We start from the raw sequence: 12,025 nt of genomic DNA on the forward strand, positions 1-12,025 counted from the left end.
GCTTTTGAGGCAGACCCCAGAGCCAGGCCTTCAGACTTCCTTCAAGCAGAACTCATGCTGGGCACTCTCACTTTTGCATGACTGGTCCAAGCCAAACACAGCCGGTCGTTTCTGCCCTCCCTCCCCCCACCGTGCATAGTTTCCAACTGTGGAAATGGAAAGACAATTTGCTTGACTTTATGGCAGACGTCAGGTCTGCTGGCCTTCAAGGAAATCTGAGCTTAACAATGGCAAACACTGCCCAGAGTCTACGAGTCTGTGGTCTGGTCTGAAATATTTGCTTTTCTGCCAGAAATATAGAAGGAAGTAAAATAAGAACATTTTAAAGGTTTATGACCGAACAGTGTGCTTTGCTTGAACTTATCATACTGAAATTTATTTTTTCTCTAATTCAAAGCAATCATGTATTAAAGTTGTAGGAGAAAAAAGAATTCAGCTGACTGAGAAAATATTCCATTTCCCTTCTACTTTTCAAATACATTGCTAATTTCCAACACACATTGCTTCATGAAAAAGCAAAACACAAAGAGTGTTTATAATAAGATACTCTTAAAATAAGAGTTAGAAAGTGTGTGTGTGTGTGTAGACAAGTAAAGCAGAAATTGCAGAAATCGGATTCCTAATTGGAATGGAAGAAAGGATTAAAATGAAGAAAGGAACAGAAAGGCAGGCTGAGTTGAGGCACAGACGATATTTTAGTATCGACATAAGAACACGACATCTTTGAACCATAGTGATGTTTCCTTCACTAATAGCCAAAATAATAATGATCTGTTAAAGACAAACAGGATGTACCCAGAATACAAGAGGGATCAGAAACACTAACATTGGTCCTAACTAAAGCAAATAAACAACATATCCACTCGGAATGAAAAGATGAGATAAGAATAAACCGACTTTAAAAAACACTTGTTGCAAGGCTAAAGATACAATGAGCTATTTATGCATAAATTCTGTAAAAACGTCAGCAAGCACATTTTTTTTTTTTCTTAAAGAAAGGCCTGGTACTAAGGAACACACTAAAATTGAACAGATAGGTAAATATGCCATAGATAATAAGAATTATGGTCTCTACTGTAAGAGAAAGAATTTATAAGTAACGAAGGCACAAAACTAAAGCAAATACTGAAGTGTTGGATGGGAATGTGAGTTATTAGCATAAACTACTGGCCACGTGTTACATGACATGACCTTCCCAGGAGAGACGTGAGCAAACATGCCATCAGTCCACACAGGGCACAGATGACAAACCAAGGGAACCCTCCAGCTCCATAGATCCTGGTGAACCAAGAAGCATGGCTGACTGCAAGACAGCAGCATCCTTGGAAGCCCACCCTCTGATGACGACAGTACTTAAAGGCTGCTTCATGTGCGTTTCCTGCAACCTTACAGGGAGCTCCACAGAAGAGTCTCTTCGCTCTCACTGGTTTATATTATATTAACCAAGAAAGGGGTTTGTGAGTCTTGTAATTTCCTGGTATGTGTCGGGAGTCTTCTCCCTTTCCTCAAGAGAGCATGTTTCAATCCAGAAAAAAAAAATAGTTGCTTAATGCCATATACAAATATGCTATATATAATAAATCTCACGTATGATACATATATATCTTATTAAAGTCCACTATGTAGAAATATAAAGACAGCTAGATAACCATCTAATAGGTAGATGCAGAATAATGGGAATGTTAGTAGAAGCAGGAAGCTGAGAAGGAAAAGTCAAGGGAAATTGTGGTGTCCTGAGTAAGACTCTAGACCAGAAAAATGGGTAAAATGTAGTTTAGATAGTATCCTTTTCAAATGTAAATTATTAACTCTGTTTTTAATTGTACCCTTGTGGGTGGAGGTAGGTATGTGACCTTGGATGCAGTACACACACACACACACACACACACACAAAGAGAGAGAGAGAGAGAGAGAGAGAGAGAGAGAGAGACCAGAAGAGGGCACTGGATCTCCTGGAATTGGAGTTACAGGAAGCTGTGAGTCACCTGATCACCTGATGCAGGCACTGGGGACTGAACCCAGGTCCTCCACAAGAGCAGTGTGCACTCCTAACCACAGACTCATCTTGCTAGGCTCATGGATAGCATGCTATGGCAGAGCTAGTTTCTTGGTACTGATGTCTGTTCAAGGTCTGCAGGAGGGACACCCTCTCTCTGCTGCTACTACAACTACTGTAAGTTTGAAGAAAATGTTCACCATTAAGCATTTCAAAAATAAAGTAGAATGTGATGTGTGGAAATTTATTCGAGGATAACTTTTGAATGTGTCTTCTCTAAAGCTTCTGAAGAGATTAGAGTACACAGGCTTTCACTATGACCATAAAGATTACACCACCTAGCTGGTTTTTACGTTCCCTGTGTCATTTCCAATTCTTTGTCCTCTTGTTGTTTTTCCTTGCAATCCTTGAGCACTGCAAATGAATTACTTTTATTTGTTTGTTTGGTTGTCTTGTTTTTTGAAACAGGGTTTCTCTGTAGCTTTGGAGCCTATCCTGGAACTAGCTCTTGTAGACCAGGCTGGCCTCGAACTCACAGAGTTCGAGTGAGTGCTGAGATTAGAGGCATGCGCCACCACCGCCCAGCTACTGATAAATTCTTACACACACACACACACACACACACACACACACACACACACACACACGATCTTCTCCAGAACTCTTTGACATCACTCAGCAGTATGTATTAGTCAACTTTTACCAAGTCACACTGTGTGACAAAATATGCCTTTATTCTTGGCTGTCTGTCTGCTTCCTATGTCTTCATTCCATGATGCAAGCTCAAAGAGCAAACTCAGTTTGTAATATGACAAACTCATGGTGGAGGGAACTATACCTTTCCGCCTGTACACCACACGATGGTTTGTGAGTCAGGCCAAGGGACTGGAGATACACACATACATAGACAAAGACACGGGTCATCCTTGAAACAAGAATGCCCCCTTTATTGTGTTCCAGAGCAGCTTATATAGGGCTCTCCTTGACTAATGGTCTCGCCCTACCTCTTGGGACTTTGCAGCTGCAAGCCCACCAGAAACCACTCCCCTGCCATCAGGAACTCATGAGGGTCTCATGCCCAGAGCAACTGCAAGCACAGGAAACAAGTTGTTTACTCCGGCAGGCAAGGGGTCATAGAAAATTCAGGGTCTGAGGGTCCACAGTCCCCAACGGGGAACCAAAAAACCTGAACTAATGAAATCAGCTGCTGGTTCTCAGAGCTTCCCTGTGGGTATGGCCTAGTGATGCTTATCCTACATTTCATTGGCTAAAGGGTATCACATGGCCAACCTTGATGTTGACATGACAGAGAAGGAAACTATTCCTACAGACAGTATTTCAAGTACAGTTGTGGGAAGAGAGCTAGAATTTGTAGCAGTAAGCATCTGTCCCAAGATTCAACTCCTTAAACTTTCTCAGAGCCCCCATTATCACCTGCACTGGACCCATTCACCTTCTCTAGGTTACTTCATAATCTATTATTCCTCTTTACTTTATTGCCATTTCCCAAGTTATCTCATGCTGACCAGGCTTCCTTTCATACCCATCCTTCCCCACTAGAATGCAAACTTGGTAACGATGGAGACTTCGCTTAAATTGTTCAGGGCTCTATCCCCAAATTCCTTGTCTGTTTTTAATTGTTCAGTAAATACCCATTGAATAAAAGAAGTACACAGACCAGAGTTCTTTACTTTTTATGTCATTCAGTAGAGAGTGTCACTGACGGAAGGCATGTAAAATGATTGGTAAACAAATAAACAAAAGTGCATTTATATTAAGTAAAAAATTTAAAGTTTTAAAAATGATTCTAGACTTATTTTATAAGTATGAATTTTTCCCTTAACTGTTTGTCTATGCATCACATGTGTGCCTGGTCCCGAGGAGGTCAGAAGAGGGCATCAGATCCACCGAACTAGAGTTACAGATATTTATGAGCCACCATGTAGGTGCTAGGGACTGAGCCAGGGTTCCCTGCAAGAGCAGCAAGTGCTCTGAATTCCTGAGTTCCTGAGTCCTCTTTCTAAGCCTGAAAAAAAAAATGTTCTTATATATGTATTTTATTAAGGGTTCTGGCTATATTAGAGGGGGAAAACAGAATTTTAATATGGAGGAGGGATTCAGTGGGCAGTAAGTTTTTCCTACAGCTACTGGGGAGGCAGATGAGATTTGAGTTTTCTCTTGTGGTTCCCACCAACCTCATCTGAGAGGAAAGTAGCTGAAGATTCTGTGTGGCAGGTGTGCATCAAATCTGCTGGAAGGGGAGGGTCTGGAGTAGAGTAGGCCACTCAGAGAAACACGTGGTTAGTGTGAAGGCTTTGTCCTCTTTCTGGTAAGGCTGCACGTTACTGAACAGCACACTTGTGCAGAATTCCCTACCCAAGAGAGGCAGTAGCTCTCTCTTCCCATTCCCTGGCCTGAGCTCTGTTACTCCAGGGAAAACTACATGACAGCGTTACCCCTTTGTCTCTGTCACAGAATACTTGAGATAAGCAATTTAAAATGGGAAGGAACTTATTTCAGCTCATGCTTTCAGAAAAGTCAGTCCATGGTTGCCTAGCTCAATTGACCATGTGCGTTAGTTCAGGTAAATTATCTTGGAGGAGAGGGTGCGATGGAGAAGAGCTGCCAGGTAGCAAGGAGAAAGTCAAGGAGGGGTCAGGGACAAGATAGCCTTCCAAGGCATCATCCAGCTGGGCTCGGCATGTAGTGACCGTCATCTAGCTAGGCTCTCCCAAAGCCTCCCCCTTGGAGAGAGTACCACCACCTGGAGACCAAGCCTTCAACGGTAAATCTGTGGGACCCTTTGTTATTCATACCAAAACATGCCATCTAGCTTCTTTAAATGAATTTCACCCTATAAAGACTGCTCTGTTTGGTATGACTATCTTCGGGGCCAGACATACTAAGGAATTGCTGAGATTTAGACTTCTGTCTAGTTGGGGTCAGTGGCACAATTACAAACCCCTTTAGTAGACTTTACCTTCTTCCATCACAGATTCCAGCATCACTAGGTCATCCCGGGCTTTAAACTAGGTGACTGGAGGCATGAAGGCAGTTTTCCATCATAAATATGTAAAAAGTTAATGTGAGAGACACTGTGATTCTTCGATTAAAGAACTTTTAATTGGTTCTAGGAAGAAAGCACTCGAGAGGGGATCACTGTTGGGGATAGAAAAACACTGCAGTAGAACCATGAAACTGAGAAGGATTTTATTTCCCAAGTTTACCCTTTGCTGGCTTTGACCTTGGTAAATTACCGATGGCTGTAACCATAAACCTGCAACCTATTATAGCGTGGACTGAATTAAGATGGGTTCTTTAATGAACTGCTTTCAAAGTCATCTAGTTATGGGAAGTTATCAATGGGCCAGTTATTCGTGTGCTCCTCAGAGCTGTGCTTCCTAGTGGAAAGATCATTCGAGTGAGTTTCTAGAACACTCATTTCCTTTCCGTCTTTTTCACATGCAGAGTTTAGTAATTCCAGGCCATAAATACTATTTAAAATAGTCTGGTGAGATGTAAATCTCTGTAAGGAGATATCGTGAGATTTCATCTGGAGAGCGCCATGTGTGAGCTATATGTTATTGAGCAAATGATTTAATTCTACCTTTCGAAGTCTCGAGTCTTTTTCTTGGGAAAATGGGTACATTAATGGCAGCTGGTTCCGGATGTGCTTGGGGACTTAACTGAAAACATTTATGTGTCCTGCCAGTATGTCAACAGTGGCAGGGCATGAAAAATCTAAATCAAACCAACTGAAATAAAAAGGGGAATTGATCAATTCATACATCAGAGACCTGAGGACAAAGCTGCCTTTATGAGCTGCTGGACAGAAATATTTAATGCTTGCATTTAAATCAGCCTCGTCTCTAGTTCTTGGCTCTGCTTCTCTTTGGGTTGGCTTTATTCTCAAGGAGACTCTCCTCATGTGTTGGCAAGGATGGCACCTAGCTTCAAATGTACATCCTGCTAGTGAGGCAAACCTAGGGAAGTGGAGTAACTCTAGGCAGCTGAAGAGATGGTTTGACTGGTAAGCTGGCTGTAATGTAAGAAGAAGAACCTGGGTCTGAAACCCTCAACCCCATGTATGTCTAGCTATCTGCAATCCTAATGCTCCCACAGCAAGCTGGGAGGTTGAGACAGGAGACTGCCTGGAAAGTCACAGACCAGGTAGCCTGGCATACAAGCGGTGATGAGTGATGTACTAACACCTGGCTTCTACATGCGCTGTGGTGTGGGTGTGCCTGCACTCTCACACATGAACGCCACACATACATTACATACACACAGACATCCATTCTCAAAAGAAAAGCTCTTTATCCAGAATTTCGTATTTCTAGCAGAAGTCCCCGGATCGAATCTCATTTCTGGTTACTGGGCCATAGGGTTCCACACGGGGGTCAAGAAAAAGAACTTTCAGATTGACTTGACCCTGGAGGTCATGGCTTGTGCCACTTTACCCTAAAAGGTGCTGGAAAGGGGGCCTTCTTCATCATCACCAAAAGGGAGATGCTACGTTGTTACAAAACAAAACCCAAACAAACAAATGAGGTTAGAGTCCCCCAAACTGAGATATCCACTATAGTGTTTGAAGTGTTCAGCAGGGCTCCCATCTCAACTCAAGCCTTCTGGGAATGTTCCGTGCTCTAATGGCATCAATTTCCTGGGAGAGGAAACAGATGGTGACCTTAGACTGAGGCCATCAAGGGTGATCAAGATGACTACGGCAAGTGAGGACGTGAACTGTAAGAGCATGACCAAATTGTCTTTGAAGTTTGCTTTCTCGGTACCCAACCCAGAGTGCTACTGTCTGGCACATAGCGGGTACTCATGCCCAGGTGGCAAGCGAATGACTGTGTCAGGAATCATGCCACATTCTTCCCACCTGCTGACCGCGAGAACAACAGCATAACTAATCTGGCCTTTGACTTATGTCCCGGGAGACCCCCCTTTCCTGACAGGCATCAGGCAGAGTTCTCAAAACTCAACAGTGCCTGCAGTTTTCTGTTTTTCCCAGGAGGGGCATGTCACCCTCCGAAAGATGTTCTGGGTTGCTCTAACAAAGTTCCAGCACGCTTGGTAGCTTTTACAGAACAGGAGTTCATTTTTCATGGTTGTGGGGAACAAGAAGTCCAATATTAAGTACGTCAACACAGGTCAACTGAGTTTGTGAGAAGGCCCCATCTTCTCTGTCCTTGTGTGGCAGATGGACCAGGAAGTTCCTCTTGGCCATTTTTTGTAAGAACATTGTTAAAAAGGAGCATGCCTGAGGGGACCATTCTTAGGATCTAATCATCTTCCATTTCCATAGTCCTTACCTCCTAATATCATCACCCCTTGAAGGCTAGGATTTCAGCCAATGCATTCTAAGGGGGCAAGGGGGGGGGAGAAGGTATTCTGACCAATAGCTACGTTCCAATTTTCTAAACTATTTCCAAGTGGTGGTTGGCACGGAGGCTTGCTGGGAAGTTCAGTTGCATGATCCAGTAGAGAACTTGGTTAATTTAGGGTCTTCTCATACCATGCTCTCCATTCACAGGTAAGAAGACAGAGCATAGCATTTTTGGTAAGAGTAGTATCCCCCAGAGTCTGTGGAAAATGGAGAAAACATGAAAAATGTATGTAAGAGGTCTGTGCCTTTGTTTTGAGATTTTGTTTGCATGTTTATTTACAGTGCTGGGGAAAAGGCTCTGCACATACAGCACCAGTCTCTTGCTTATACTTTTAATATTTATTTCGCTACTCATTTGTGTGTATGCATGTGGCATATGTACATGTGGAAGACAAAAGGGGCTGGATCTCTAGGGGCCTGAGTTAGAGGTGGTGGTGAGGGATCTGATGTGGGTGCTGGGAACCAAAGCAGGGTCCACTGCAGGTGCTCTTAACCCCTGAGCCATCTCCCCAGCTCAGTTTTAGCTCTTAAAGCTACTACAAAAATACCCATTTTGAATGGATGAGAAACTCTTTACCTTGATGTTTTTCATAGGCTGTTTCATACAGTCTCACAACACCCAAGTGACATTGTAAATACTGTTTCCAGATCACAGGTAGACAAAACCCAGCTAGGCCATGATTTATACTACGATCTCTTCTCATTTCTGATTTTAGTTTATTATACAAAACAGTTTAAGAATGCAAGGGAATATACCCATGGCTATTATCCAAATGGGGCATCGGGTTTTAAACGCATTCCTTATTGCCTTTACCATCTCATGGTGTGAACGCACTGTACTGACCGTTTGTTCCCTGACCTGGTTATCTTGAGATAAACGCTGCTTCTAAAAGAAGGTGATGTCTGTGACGAATTTGTCCTAATCTTTATGTTTGAGAGTGAGGATAAAGAATTACTCGTGAGTGGTGATTTCATTGTGATTGTCAGATGTGGAGTAACTGTGACATGCACTGTGGTCACTGGTACGCAAAAGATCTGAGTTTATTTCCTGGTTCAACTGTTAAGCAATGTGAGCTTGCATGGAATGAACTCACCTCTGCTCTAGCTCGGCTTTCTCACTTGTAAGATGCAGATAGCAAACACGTCTCGTTAGAGATCATTATTCTGTAGTCTTCACGCTCTCTCGTCTTGCCTTCTAGCTCACTTTCAAGCATTGGTTCCCATCCTTAATCTCTTCCCCATAAACTCCATTTCTAGGGGCTGAGCTCTTGGCTCTACACCTGAGATTCTTAATTGCTTCCCTCTGTGTAGGCGGCTGCGGGAGGTTCACCCGCAAACAGCCTTCCTCTCTCTGGGTCCATGACATTGAACATGCATCTCCCCTCCTCAGCAATTACATGGAGGTTACATAACCTGCTTGTTGAATTGGAGACGCATATCCAGAGTAATAAAGTTTTCCCATTGACAGGTACTTACCGGTGATCTGGGGCAGATGAATCAAAACGACATCTTTGGAAACTAACTCAGCTAAGTAGGAAGACATAAATGGTTGTGGATACAGGAGTCCAAGGAGGAAACAAAATTACTCTAACACACATCTGGATTCTCTGAAGAATGTCCAGGACAGCAGAAATGTCCTCTGGGAATTGATGGCTGGCATGAAAATGTCTGTCTAAAGTCCCACAACTCTGATAAGCCGTTGAAGAGACAATTGCCTGCATGGAGCTTCCTGTGTACAAAGGAGGAATAACAAGTTCGGTACATCCACCCCTGAATTCACAGATTCCTGGAGCCTATTTTCTCCTTTAAGAACAGGTAGAAAATGCTGAACCCATCATCAGTTTAGCACTGTGCTGCTGGGGCTCAGCTCCACAGGCAAACACGTGGAAGTGCTGGCTGTTGTCGGCCAGCTTGAGTCCTGATGGAGGAACGTCATTGGCTTGGAGGAAGGTCATTGGCTAATAAAGAAACTGCCTTGGCCCATTTGATTGGCCAGCCTTTAGGTGGGTGGAGTAAACAGAATAGAATGCTGGGAGGAAGAGGAAGTGAGCTCAGATGCAGGGCAGCTCCTCTCAGAGATAGACGCCATGCCCATGTGCTCCAGAGCAGATGCGATGAAGCTCCTACCCAGGATGGACGTAGGCTAGAATCTTCCTGGTAAGCGCACCTCAAGGTGCTACACACATGAATAGAAATGGGCCAGGCAGTGCTTAAAAGAATACCGTTTGTGTGTCGTTATTTTGGGGCATAAGCTAGCCAGGCAGCCATGAGCCGGGCTGTGGGAAGAGGCCCGCAGCCCCCACTACAGAGTCCCAGCCATGTATGCGGCCTCCTTAAGTGAACATGCATTCCCCACCATTAGTTAAGTGGGAATATGAGAAAGAAGTCTGTGACATAGTAATTACACCACTTAATTCATTCCTTTAGGCATTGAAATAAAATTAATATTTATCCAATTATATAAACAGCACTTAGGACACTTAAAAACATATCCAAGTTTGAAGAACAAAAACATCGATAGCAATTTCACCCCTACAAATAAGCACCACTAACATTTGGTGTCTGGCTTCTCTCATCTATTTGTGTATGTATGAGTGAGTATTTTTAAATCAAATAGGAATTATATAAATCATTTTGAATTCTGATTTTTCACACTTAGCATTATATAAGCAACCTGTTCCCGTCTCTCTAAATAGTTCATGAGTATTTTAAGATCTCTATGATAATTGAATATAAGACTATAACATAAACTTTGCTTTATTATTAGCCATTCAGTACATTTAATATTTTTATTATTGTATATCAGGGTTGATACAAAAAGAAGTTGGCGAAAATTTTTTAATTAAAGAGTCAAAGGACACACACATAAAAACTTCACACTCTCATTCATGTCTGAAAGTTTGAAAGGTGAACGTGAGCTGGTGAAATGGCTCAGTGGCTAACGGTGCTTATCACCACACAGAAGACTTGAGTTTGCTTCCCGAGACCTCATGGAGGATGGAGAGAACCAGCTACAAGATGCCTTCTGATTTACCTTTGGGTGTCACAGCATGAAGTACACCTGAGATAATCACACGGAGAACATACATTTCAAAGCTTGATCTCCAAGAAGTAGAAACTAGACTGGTGCTATCAAAGAATTGGAAAGATGCAGAGTGAGAGACAGAGAGGCAATCAATAGATACAGAGAAGGGAGGAATAACGTCACTGTCGACATGTATCGAAAAGTAAGATTGTGCCCTGCAGATACGTACACTTGCTGTGTTCATTTAAAAAAAAAAAGCTTTGTTTTAAAGGATACGAATGCAAATCATTTTGTCTTTTGTGCTCCTGAAGGTTTCTGTGCCAACTATTCATTTTTCCTGCGACAAACATAACCATAGGCAGAACGTAAACAAGTTACAGATACAGCTGGCAAGTCGGCCACATCTTTCAGATTGAGGCTTGTTCCTCTCTGAAATCACTGAAACTGGTGGCTGGGTCTTGCCCAATGGGTATAGTTCTTGGATTTGATCACAGCAATGCAAAAACTAGAAAAGAATAAAACCAAATTTAAAAGAAAATAATGAGATAAACATCCTTCTAGTAACAAGAATCCATACAAATAGAATGTTGAGTGTAAAGAGCTGAATATTTTTAATGACCCTCTTAAACATTGTTAAGAGTATCCTCAAATATCAGCAGGGAGGTGATGGCACACACCTTTAATCCCGGCTCTCAGGAGGCAGAGGCAAACAGATTTCTGTGATGAGTTCGGGATCAGCCTGATCTAAAAGAGCTAGGTCCAGGATAAGCTCCAAAGCTACAGAGAAACCTTGTACTGAAAAACCAAAAAGAAAAAAAAAAAGAAGAATATCACCAAATATCACAAGTGTACTTCTCTCTTCAATCTCTATAATGAATGGCAAATCCTGTTTTGCCATGTATTGACCACCACAAGTGTGTTAGCCAGGATTCTCTAAAGGAATAAAACTTACAGGATGAAAAATATATTAAATATAGATATTAAAAGGGGATTTATTAGAGTGACATATAGAGAGTGGTCTGGTTAGTCCAACAACGGCCATCTCATGACAGAAAGACAGAAGATACACAGTCCACTTGACTGGATGTCTCAGTCCCAATCTGGTGCTGGAGTTCCGGAAATTCCCAGAGAGCTGCTGGTCTTCAGGCTATGTTGGAATCTCAAAGTAAGTTCTAAGACTGTGAAGGAATGCCTCAGTAACGGAGCAGAATTGGCCAGTGAGCATGAGGACAAGCTGGCAGAAAAGAAAGAGCTTTCTTCTCCCATGACCTGTGATGTGGACTGATACCAGGTGTGACCCAGATTTAGAGTGGGTCTTCTCACCTTAAATGATCCAATCAAGAAAATCTCACCTGAGCAGCTGCTTGGGTTTACCTGATTGCAAATGTAGTCAGACTGGCAACCAAGATTAGTCATCACAATAGGTTATTACTTTTTTTTAATGATTTGATAGAAATAAATTAGCGTCCTCTCACTGTTTAATAGGGAATTTGAATCATAGTGTTCATGTTTATTTGTAAATAATTAATATTTAATTAACATCCATAGTTATTTATAATTTCTCTTTGTTTTCTTGGCTCAAAGGCTTCAGGACATTTAGAAGGTTTTTACC

The sequence above is a fragment of the Chionomys nivalis genome, chromosome 9, assembly GCF_950005125.1.
Source record: "Chionomys nivalis chromosome 9, mChiNiv1.1, whole genome shotgun sequence".
NCBI classification, from domain to species: Eukaryota; Metazoa; Chordata; class Mammalia; order Rodentia; family Cricetidae; genus Chionomys; species Chionomys nivalis.